Source organism: Schistocerca cancellata, chromosome 3, assembly GCF_023864275.1.
Source record: "Schistocerca cancellata isolate TAMUIC-IGC-003103 chromosome 3, iqSchCanc2.1, whole genome shotgun sequence".
Classification (NCBI taxonomy): domain Eukaryota; kingdom Metazoa; phylum Arthropoda; class Insecta; order Orthoptera; family Acrididae; genus Schistocerca; species Schistocerca cancellata.
The window spans coordinates 42956157-42968270 of record NC_064628.1 but is presented as its reverse complement, the minus strand read 5'-3'; positions in this window follow the sequence as shown (position 1 = coordinate 42968270).

Sequence of the window (12114 nt, the reverse complement as noted above, 5' to 3'; positions counted from 1 at the left end):
AATAATGTTCAGATACAAATACACACGTTTTGTTTCACTTTTGACCCTCTTTATATGCAATCAGTGTCCTCAAAATTAGCAATAGTACAAACTTGGGCAAGTGTCATTAAGTAGTACAAGAAAATAATGCAGGATAGGTACACTGCATATTTCTGTAAGTGACAACAACAACAACAAAAACATGCCTAATACAGCGATTACAAGATAAATGGACCACATAGTTAAGCTACTGGTAATTAAGCAGATAAATGAGAATAAGTACATGAAACAGTAATAAAATAATTACACAGTGTGGCATACATAAAGTTTGTTGTTAATTTATTGTTCATTTTCATAAGAAATGTGCCCAAGACTGATTATTACTAAATTATAATTAATGTTTGTTAGCAAACTGCAGTGTAAAATTTCATTTTTTTTTTCTGATGCAGGCTGTTAAACTTCATTTAATTTTAGCCTACTATCCACAAACTTTTTCTTAGTTGAAACTTCCTGGCAGATTAAAACTGTGTGCCTGACCGAGACTCGAACTCGGGACCTTTGCCTTTCGCGGGCAAGTGCTCCACCATCTGAGCCACCGAAGCACGACTCACGCCCAGTACTCACAGCTTTACTTCTGCCAGTATCTTGTCTCCTACCTTCCAAACTTTACAGAAGCTCTTCTGCGAACCTTGCAGAACTAGCACTCCTGAAAGAAAGGATACTGCGGAGACATGGCTTAGCCACAGCCTGGGGGATGTTTCCAGAATGAGATTCTCACTCTGCAGCGGAGTGTGCGCTGATATGAAACTTCCTTTTCTTAGTTGTTTCCACAGGGAGAAAAGGAGACAAACTGATTTGGGCTTAGTGTATTGTTGAGACGGCAAGTTCCACCTTGCCCACGTAATATTACCCAGAACTGTACTGGGATCAACAGCTTGTCAACAAAGCTGATACATATCTAAATGTTGCCTTTAAACAAAATGGAATTTGAATGATACATGGACATTTTATTTTATTTTTAATTATTTCTTCTTCTGGAGCTGATACAAACCTAACAGCTTGCCAGCTGGCATCAGGTAGGAAACTGGAAATCCCCAAATATTCGAAAACAAAGTAACGGCTTACTTCATTAGTCAGTCCTTCTACAGTTTATCAGAATGTCTGAGCTCAGAGATACTTTGATTTCCCCAGTACAGGTAGCAGAAAACATTCTGTTTAAAGTTACTTAATGCTTTGTTGGAAGTATTACATAAAAGCAGCAACTTAGTAGTATAAGAGGAGGAGCAGTATCTTTTTCCAAAGATGCAGTTTTTATCATAGTGGATTAAAAAATCGTAATTCAGAAGTAATTCCTATAACTATCAATATGAGTAGATCAGAAGTAGTCTTCGGTAGCTGCTTTTGCCTTTAATGTTTGATTGGACTCCACCTACATTCCTGAAGGTCTCCTTCATGTTGGGATGTACAGAACATGATGTATGTATGAATTAGTAAATATTACAAATATTTTCTTACATTGTAACTCCTCCAAAATTTTATATTTCTCTAATCATGGGCTTCACTTCTGCCACCATTAAAATTATTGCATGCTGTGTAGATTCATGTAAGAATGAATTGCTGTAATTGGTTTTACTGAGGAGGGGGATTAATTCACAAAATTATCTATTAGGATTCCGCTGAAAAAATGTAAAATGGTGTGAAAAGAATGATAAATAACAAAACTGCACACCGCAATAGCACTCAACTGTGGTGTTATTAGCATCTAGTCATGTGTTGTATGAGGAGAATAAAAGGCAAAACTCATCTCTCTCTTTCATAGTTCAAGAATCTCCTAAACAGATACATGGTCTTGCTGAGTTGATATTGCAAATGGCAGACAGCAAGCCATTGCATTTTCCAAGGACACGCAGCTCTACTATATGGTTTAATGATAATGGCATTCTGTTAGGTAAAATATTCTGTAGATAATGAGATACTCTCACTCATGCTGTGCATGATTTCAGAGATCATGTGTCCATACGGTTCACAGGCCCGCTTGTAGAAGCCACCTGGGTTGGCCTCCTGGAATGCTCTGGTGAGCAGCCAAAGAAAGAGTATTATTTAAGTGATTGAAAATGAGTGTTCAGCCAGTTCTGTAACCTGTATTACTGTTGTCCAGTCAATGTGTTCAGTGGTACACACAAACTGCACTTCATTGTATCTTACATTTTGGTCTATAAATTGTGTTTGTTCTTGCATAGCAAACTTTGCAGCAATCAAACAATGGAAAATCCAGGATGAAATGTAACAATATTAGAGAAAGAAAGTTTCTACTCACCATATAGCGGAGCTGCTGAGTCGCGATAGGCACAACAAAAAGATTCACACAATTATAGCTTTCGGCCATTAAGGCCTTTGTCAGCAATAGACACACATACACACGCACACACACACACACACACACACACACACACACACACACACACACACACACACAAAAATGCAACTTGCACGCACACATGTCTGCAGTCTCAGACAACTGAAACCACACTGCACCAGTAACACCTTTGCATGATGAGAGTGGCGACTGGGTGGGGATAGCAGCAAGTGAGGGTTATGTTATCTCTGCATATCAGTGTCAGTATTAAGTCACCTGAAAACAACTCGAAGGGAGAAATACTCCAGTCTATCATTGCCCAGCTGCAAACTTTTGTGGAACAACAGCAGGCTCTTGCCACTGCTCCCAATCAAGTGGCGTATGCATATTCACCACAGGTTACTCTCCAGTCAGTGCAACCATTGCCCTTTCCAGCATATGATGACTCGGCTGAAGATTGGGACTCCTACAAGACATGCTTACGCCAACATTGCCAGGTTTTTTGCATGGATGATGTAAACCTGTGTAGGGCTTTCTTTCTTACCTTGGCTTTTGCCATGCATTTCTCAATTGTTGTGCCAACTTGTGCCTTTGCAAGAACCAGGCACCTCATCACTTGATGAAATGTGCAAGCTTCTCTCAACCTATTAGTGTGACAGAACTCAAGTCATTGTGACGCATGTAGAATTTTACCTTTGTCAGAAACATGCAAACCAGTCGTACAAAGCATGGTGAGATGGTGATAATTACAGCCTCTTAATTCAGCCAGGAAAGAAAACCAGGAAGGGCTGGACCTGTGGAGATTTTACATACTTCTGGTAGAACACAAATTTATTTTACACAGTTTCAGTCGCATAGCATCCAGTAAGCTGTATTATTATTATTATTATCATTTTTTAATTTACTGAAAGACCAAGTAATGAGAAACTCATTTAAAATTCAGTGCCAATTTAAATAATTTACAGAAAATTTAAAGTTATCTTTACTCCAAGATGACTTAATATTCCTTAAGTCAAAACCCACTCCATGTAAGGCACAGATTGGAATAAGGCTAAAGCTGCAACAAAGGCAGATGTAAATCTAAACAACAATAACAGAACAAATCAAAAGAGCTGTAACTATCAAATGGTGAAAATAAAGCATGATTTAAACTTGACTGATAAAAAAAACCTGAAACCATACTTAAGATAACAAAAAACAATTTAACACGAATATGCAGGCAAGATAATTTTAAACCCAGAAAAACACATTAACTGATTTTTAACACATTTTCCAATAACACAAGAATAATTAAGTTACAACGGATTAAGGTATATTAACAGAATCTTCCGTCGGTTATTGGTAGAACAACGTTATAATAAATGAAGGTATATGTTGGGATCCCAATGCACATAAAAATTCGCTTAAGCTGAAGACCACAAGATACTGGATCCAAATTCAAAATTATTCCAAGTGTAAAATTAACTTGAACAGGAACATTAAGTAGTGTGGCTGCAGTGGGAAGAAACAGCACAAAAGACAGACAGTGGCAAGAGCTGCATATGGACTCCAAATGACATAAACAGCCAGCTAAGGAAGCAAATGAACTGTGAGGAAGTGGGACCTGATCCTTGGTGACACATACCAGCAGTGGAGTGCAAAAGATTACTAACAACATTTCCTGTGACACAAATAATTTTAACTAGATAGAATTCCAAGACAGCCATACATCAGATAAATAACTCTTAGCGCAGAATCAATTAATCTGAGCTCTTACCAAAAATCATGACAATTTAACTGCCTTTTTAGTAAGTTAACCAAAAGATTTTAAAAACCAGCTACAAATATTTTTCAAAAAATAATTTCAATGATAAAACAGTAACATCAGAGAAATTTTGCTTTCCAGCAAACCATTAAAGCAGCCACAATGATACTCACATGACATTCAAAGTACATCCGTACACACATTGGTCCATAGTGGTTCAGAGAGAACAGATGCATCCTGGAACAGACTAAAATTTATCTGAGCCACTTAAATAGGACAGATGCACTACATAATTTCTTAGACAGCAGAGGCCTTTAGCATTAGCTAAAGCAATTATAAATAGACCAATAGAACAACAAAGCTGATACACATTCCGACATGAACAATTAATCATCCATGGTAACTGGTAATACTAAACATTTCACTACGCTTCCAATTGAAAATTACATTCTGAAATATGACACTTTAGACTAGCTAAAGGTTCACAAGTGCCACAGATACATAAGCTTAATACATAAAAAATTATGATTATTAGCCAATGAATCAGTCTAAAATGTCTAACAGATATTACAGTACATTGCCCTTCAAATACCTGGAGTCATAAGCATCAATACCCAACAAACAGAAGGATGACAGACCAAAATGACAGAGAACACTCACCTGACACTCAGCACCCTTCTGATAAATTGCAGCATAAGCACATTGGTACTCAATAAGTTACATGGGTAACATGACCCCAATATAGTTTGCCCACCATCTGCTAAGACTGCGGTGTAGAGGCCACACGTTTTGGTTTCATTACTCAACTCATACTGCCCACCAAACCAGTCACCACATCCAGGGCTGCCACATGTAGTGGGACAGCCTCCTCTAGCATTACTTTTTCTCAACAGTAGTTGTTGATACCAGTATTATTTTTAGAATTGTGGATAGGTCAATATTAACTCAGTTGATTTTCTGAAAACTTTCATGTAATTTTATGCACAGTATGTTATATTTCAAGATAAAATTTGTGAAAAGAGATTACTTTATAAAATATTTTAGATTCGATGTTATAATCAATAAGTACTACGTCTGAATGTACAGTTAATTTTTTTTTAGAAATATTTGAAATTACTGTTTACTGTCTTTATTTCTGGATTCATTTATGAAATAGTAATCGAAATTAATAATGTAATGAGAGTTAGTATGCATTTATTTGTTAAGAAAAAAATTGTAAACCCTTTGGAATATTGTTTTTTCCTGATGTGATAGGAATTATTTTTGTTTAATATGTGTGAACAATGTAATTTTGGCTTTGTTAATGTGAAAAATCAAAAGAATGTGTGATAAACTTAAATGTGAGAAAGCATATTTATGTAACAAAAAACTGTGCAGCAACAATCTTCCAATTTATTTAGTTCAAACAAACTGTGAGGACCTGATGTGAGATTTTCAGCTTAAGGAATCAGACCCCTAGACAAGAAAAACTGGATCCATCTTAATATGACAAGCTAAGAAAACTTGAAAGCTTAACGTAATCTTCACTCCTCTCAAAATCTTCACAAAGACTTTACTTATTAATTACTTGGACTGGGCATTGTTTAATGTGGACAATAGCTGGGAGAAGGAAGGATGGGGGAGATTACACACACCAGAGTGTGCTGCACTCCAACTGCAACATGTTAGTCAAAGATCACAAGAATAGTGATATCAATATCAATACATTGCGAGAAAGCCACCATGGCTTAACCTTGACCACCAAAGCTCCTATGCTGCACTCTAATGTGGTTTAGGGCTAAAACGCACAACTTTCCATCACCTGGCTAACATGTAAGTGAGATAACTTGCCAGTTTTTAGGTTATACACTAGTAAACTGGCTGGGCTCAGTAACTGAAGAACCCAACAAGGACCCAAAAAGAGGTGATGGAATTTACCAGAGGGTTCTAGTTGCCATCCTCAGCCAATGGTGAAGTTACATATAAACACTGTATCAGCAATTTCAATCTTACAGGGGTGCCTGCTGTGGCTATAGCTAAGATGCTGCCTCCAATGCTCTAAGTCTGTGTTCTTCCTAGCCTTACTTGAATTACTTTCTACAACACCTGATTCAATCTTGTCAGGCAAAATTTCATCAAGAGACCATAAATTGGCAAGGGCAAGTTAATAGGGTAAGTGAACATCAAAGAAGCTGAGGTAGCCTAATAGCTTTATATTGAGTGTTATTAAATGCTAAATTAAGCCATGGAATAGAAGAGCCACTGTCTCTTTTCTTCTCGGTCTTAACATGGAAGATGATAAGCATCAATTTAAGGTTCCTATTAACCATATCAGCAAATGATCTCTGAAGATAATAAGGAGTAGTTTTAACATTCTGAATGCCATTTTGAAAACAATGTCTTCTGAACTCCTTAGAGACAAATCGGGGAGCATTGTTGCTAACCAAACTCTTACGTGGACTGAAAACAGAAAATATCTTAGATAGATGTTGAATGGTCAAGCCAGCAGTGACTCCCCGACTAGGAATCAACCAAGTAAAAGGGGTAAATGCATCTACTACCACAAGAATATGATGATACCCATTCCTGATGTGAGAGAGGGGTCCTGCATAATCAATATAATTATTGTCCATGAGGCGATCTTCATGAGTAGAATGCAAAGAACCCTTCCGAGAATTGGAATGTGGCTTAGCTATTTTGCATTTTTTACACTCCCCCACCAAATGCCGAACATCCTTATACAAGGAAGGCCAGGTAACATGTGCCCTAATTTTGACAAACGTTTTATGTAATTCCAAGTGACCCCTTATAATGGAGTTTTGAAAATAATGAAACATGGTAGGTATTAACTCACTAAGGAGATAAATCTTTAGTCCCTTGCCTTGGCTATCCTTATGACAAACATTCCCCTTACACAGAACATAATCATTGACCTGCTCTCGCTCTTGTAAGCTGCATTTAACAGGTCAAATAAATGGGTTTTGGCCTTGCTTAAGTTTAAGACCCTCAAATAACTCCAGAACTTTTGTGAGTATGGCTCCAATATGCCAATTTTTATGAACAACTTCCCTTGGCTCAGTATGGTCATGTTCTTTGAACGTTCTGCTAAGGACAATGGCAACATGATTGTCAGTGCCTTTAACATATCTAACATGAACTTAAATGTGGATATATGGACAGCCCAGTGGACAGTTCTTCTCATTTTTTTGGACACCCCAGAACACAGCTTAATGCCTGATTATCTGTTTCAAGCTGAAAATCCCTATGCTCTAAATAAAATTTGAACTTCTCTAGGATGAAGAGAACAGCAAGGGCTTCCCGTTCATATACCAAATATTTTAATTCGGCAGGTGATAATTCTCTTGAGGCGTAAGCTATAGGATGTCTTTGCCCCTCAAACTCCTGCAAAAGTACAGTGGCCACACGCATTCAAAGCGTTGGTTTGAACGGTAAAGGGAAGTTCAAAATTAGGAATTCCTAAAATGAGAGGGCTAGCTAGAGCTTTCTTAATGGCTTTAAAGAAAGCTTGTTGGCTTTCACCCCAAATAAAGACTTCTCCTTTCTAATGTAACTTATCAAGGGAAGCAGCTTGCTGAGCAAACTTTGGGATGAATTTCCAAAAAAAATTGCCCTCGTCAATAATCCTGGCTAGACCCTTCTTATACTTAAATGGTGGAAATTAATGCAGATCATGTGTATGCTGTTGATCTATTCTGATTCCATCAGATGAAATAAATGACCCAAAAAGGAAACCTGGGGTATAGCTAAGTTGATCTTAGATGATTTGATCTTAAGACCTGCCTCTCTAAAATGAAGTAACACTTTCTGAAGATGAATCAAATGTTCATCAAAGCTCACATTGCGAGAAAAACATTGTCCAGTTGTTGACATGCTTAAAATTTAATTTCTCTGAGCACATTATCTAACAAGTAAGACACTACCACAGCCCCAGTGGAAAGCCCGAATGGAACATGATTGAATTTATAAGGATTCCAAACAGTTCTGATCTTAAACAGTAAAACGATGCACTCCTAAATACCTAGGAGAACAACTGTGTAGATCTGGTAAAGGAACAGACTCTAAGGTGACCTTTTTATTGAGAAGCCTATAATTGACAACAGCTCTATATTTGTCCCCTTGCCCCTTGGGAACGAGAAAGACAGGGGAGAGATAAGGGGAGACGGACGCCCTAATAACTCCTTTATGAATCATACCACTGATTATTCCCCGAAGGGCTTTCATCTTGGGAGGTGATAATCTATAAGGAGCTTGCCTAACAGGTACATCAAGTTTCAAATGGGTCTTATACTCAGTTCTGCTAGTAACACCAAGTCTGTCAGTCAGTAAGTCAGAACTTCGGGGAAACCCTGAAGGATCTGCAACAACTCCCTACCTCAATCAGTGTCCAAGTGAGCAAGATCAAAACCACAACCTTGCTGGTGAACCATATTAACAAGAAAATGTGCCTGACAAGAGCAAAGAGCAATATGTGCACTAGAACAAAACCTGATAGAAAACATGTCACCCCCATAATCAAGGACAAGTCCAGTACAGCGTATAAAATCACACTCCAAAAGTAAATTAACAGTGAGACAATCAACTACTAACAGATTAATGAGCCATGAAAACTTAGGATATTACATTTCCCCTGCACTTCACCTATAAGAGGAAACATTTGCCCATTGATAGCATGACATCCCTATTCAGAAGCACACAAGGAGGGCAACTTGCAAATGGCATGAAACTCGAGATGCTATTGATAATCAAGCAAGAAAAGGGTACTACCAGAGTCAAGAAGAGCACAAACAGTCTCCTAACTGAACTGCATACAGACATTAGGAAGTCTTCAACACCCAATTCCAGTCTAATATGGGTAAACTGTCTATGAGGTTTAAGGGCATTATCCACATTGATGTTGAGCTGTGCTCACTCCCAACTATGCGTTTTCGTGAACTTGGCTGTCTATCTGTGTTTGCTTTCCTGCTCTTGTTGCGGTTATGCCATGATTCTTCTTCCTTCTACGTGTGGCAGCAACGATGTGTATCAACATTTGCACCGTGTACCATCTTTGGTTTTGTGCTTATAGTTTATAGCTAGGGGGCCTGTGGGCAGTCGGTCAGTTGCTGCAGACCAGGGAAGTTATCTCTGTGCAGTGCAGTCAGCTGGGTCTGCTGGCAGCCGCTGCACAGTGTCGAAGCATGTGTGGAGCTGTCCAATCACTACGAGCTTCATGGTTCACCGACCCAGGACGTCAAAGTTTTAGTGGTTTCAAGTACCCAAGCCATTCACATTGTGTGGTTCATTTCGGTGGTTCGCTGTTGGGGAGGTTTTCCTGTGAGCAACACCAAGTGTTTGTATTGCTGAAATTTAGCCACCATGCAGTGGAATTCACTTTATTGGTTAAATACAATTCAAGTGCACCAGCCTTGTGGTCATTAGTGTTCCGATTACCTGCCCTGGCCACTAACGTAATTTCAGGCAGTGTCTTTTCCTCACCTGTTGTTGCTGTCCAACACAGTGTGTAGTTTTGACAGCTTAATACATATACGCATTTGATTGTGGACAATCACACCCATAACATTTTGTGTTTGAATTCTCATGTACTGATTGGTGGCAAGCAAGTTGTTTGTCGATCAGTCCGTGGCTGTCCCTTGGTTGGGTTTCTACGGATCAAGTGTAGTTGGACTCACCACCTGTCTGACCTAAGTGAACGAGGGCAGACTGAACCCCTGGAGGCTTCTGAGTGCTGTTATCTTTACTGTCTTTCTCACCGGTGTTTAATTGTCTGTTTATAATCTATCATAGCCAATGATAAAAGAAAAATTCTTGGTTTTACTTTGTTTTATGTAAGTAAGTTTGAATTCTGGCAAGTGGATATTTGCTAAAAGGTTATTGCTGTGGTGTTGTCTTTTCTTTTAATCCAGTTTCAGCTACTTAAAACGTAAGGCTTATGGTTATATTTTTTTTTAAATTTTGGAAAATTAATTGATGGCCTTCAGCCTTGGAACCCTATTCTTAAAATTACCTTTCAAGCTTAAACATTGTGGCCTTCTGCCTTTGAAAGATTGTGGTAATTTATTTTAAAATCTTGAAAATTTTATTGTGGTCCTTCAGCCATTTGTATTGCATCTTGTTTATGTTTGTCTATCCACCTTTGCCTTGAGGCTTTCAGCCTAGCTGTGATATATATATATATTTCAATTATTTTATTTGTAATTGTAACTGCCTGTTTTCAGTCACTTGAATTATTTTATTTGTAATTGTAACTGCCTGTTTTCAGTCACTTGAAATTTACCTTGTTAATTTTAAGATTTCTTGTTTGGAGGCCTTCAGCCGTGAAAGATTTGGAGTTTGAAACTTGTAGTTGTAAAAGTTTGGCTATGTGCCACTTTGGTTGTGAATGTGTTATTAAGTTTCAATAAATTACAATTTTAAGGTGAAACTGACCCCAATCTTATTTGGCCCTTTCCACAATCCTAATCACCTATTCTGCCCAGCAGGCGTCTCACGGGTAGCAGAGTTTCAATTGTGTCTATGGCATCGTATTGTTTGGCTTGTTATTGTTTCAGGTGCTACGATAATGGCAGTCAGACAGTGTCCAGGGATTGACCCGCTGAGAAGAGACCATCTCAGTTATGAGTTGGCAGTGTTCCAGAATTGATAGCCCGTTTGGGCGCTGCCGTGCTGCAGCCATTTGACGTCACCTCGGCAGTGATCGGTGAGATAGGTATGGCCATCTGATTTCTTAGTGAGGCCCTTAAAGGTCTTGGGGATACTATTGGTCTTCTTAGAAGGAACCCGGCCTAGTGACACTCAGTTGGGTCAGGTGCGGGCACAGTTGGCGCTTTTAACTAATTGGGTGGCTGATTTGAGTACGTTAGAGTTGGGAGGGCATCACAAGAAATCGGTTGCTTTGTTGGGAACTCTGGTGAGCGCATTGCAGTTTAAGCTTACATGATTGGAGTTGGATGGGAACAAGTTTGAAGATAGTGACTTGCGTGTTTGCTAAGTTGCCTAACCCTCTGGCTTTTTTTTCTTTCAGGGTCTGACCGAATTGATTGTAGAGCAGATTGATGAAGTAGAAAATCTATTGTGGTTGTTGGTTCGTCTCAAACAGCATGCGACCACTTTTCACGTTCCACACCACATGATCCTGTTGTTGCTATACCCGCTAGCTAGAGGCGAGTTGCGGAACCTCCTCTCAAGAGCCACGGCCAAAGAATTTACCTTGCAGCAATTAAGATTAACCATCGGGGTTCAGAAACCACTTGAGTGCTGCCACATTTGGGAAGTACAGTGGGGTGACGAGCAGCTATATCAGTATGTTGATAGAGTCAACACAGCCTCCTTGGCCTTGCTGATTGAATTATCTGAACACAAATTAGTTTCTATCATTCTCAAGGGAATGCATGTGATGGATAAGTCGCATTTTGTTTTCCGTAAACAACCTGACACCTGGGGAGAACTCCGTGATGTGGTTGTAACAGCATCCGCATTATCCCTTGAGAGTCACGGGCATCGGGAGGTTTGCAAGGCATGACATAGGGGCCGATTCCAGATTATCCACATCCATGGAAGTTAGCAAAAGGGAACCCAGGCATTGTTTCAGATGTGGGCAGTACAGCTCATTTGGTACGCTCTTGTGATCAGCCTTGTGCTCTTAGAGACACCGGGTTGGTACACAAACCCGGATTTGAACCTTTAGGCCTTGGTGTACTCGTGTGGTCACCCCCGCATCGTCCCCTTTGCCTTAAGTTTGTTCTTGGGTAGGTGGCAAGCCCATCTGCGCTCTCTTGGATTCCGGTAGTTCCGTGTCATTATTGAGTTTTGAGTGGTTTTTGGAATTTGGGCATCTTACTAGACTTCGTTCAGTCCCATCCCTGGTGCAGAGATGTTGGGTGGCCAATGGCCAGGTGTTACTTTTGCAGGATAGGGTCTGGGTGAGTGTATCGGTTGCCGATTTTTCCTGGCCTGTATCTTTAGCTTTGGTTAAGGGACTGCCTGTTAATCTAATATTGGGGTGCAATTTCATTTATAAAACCAGCCTCATTTTTGA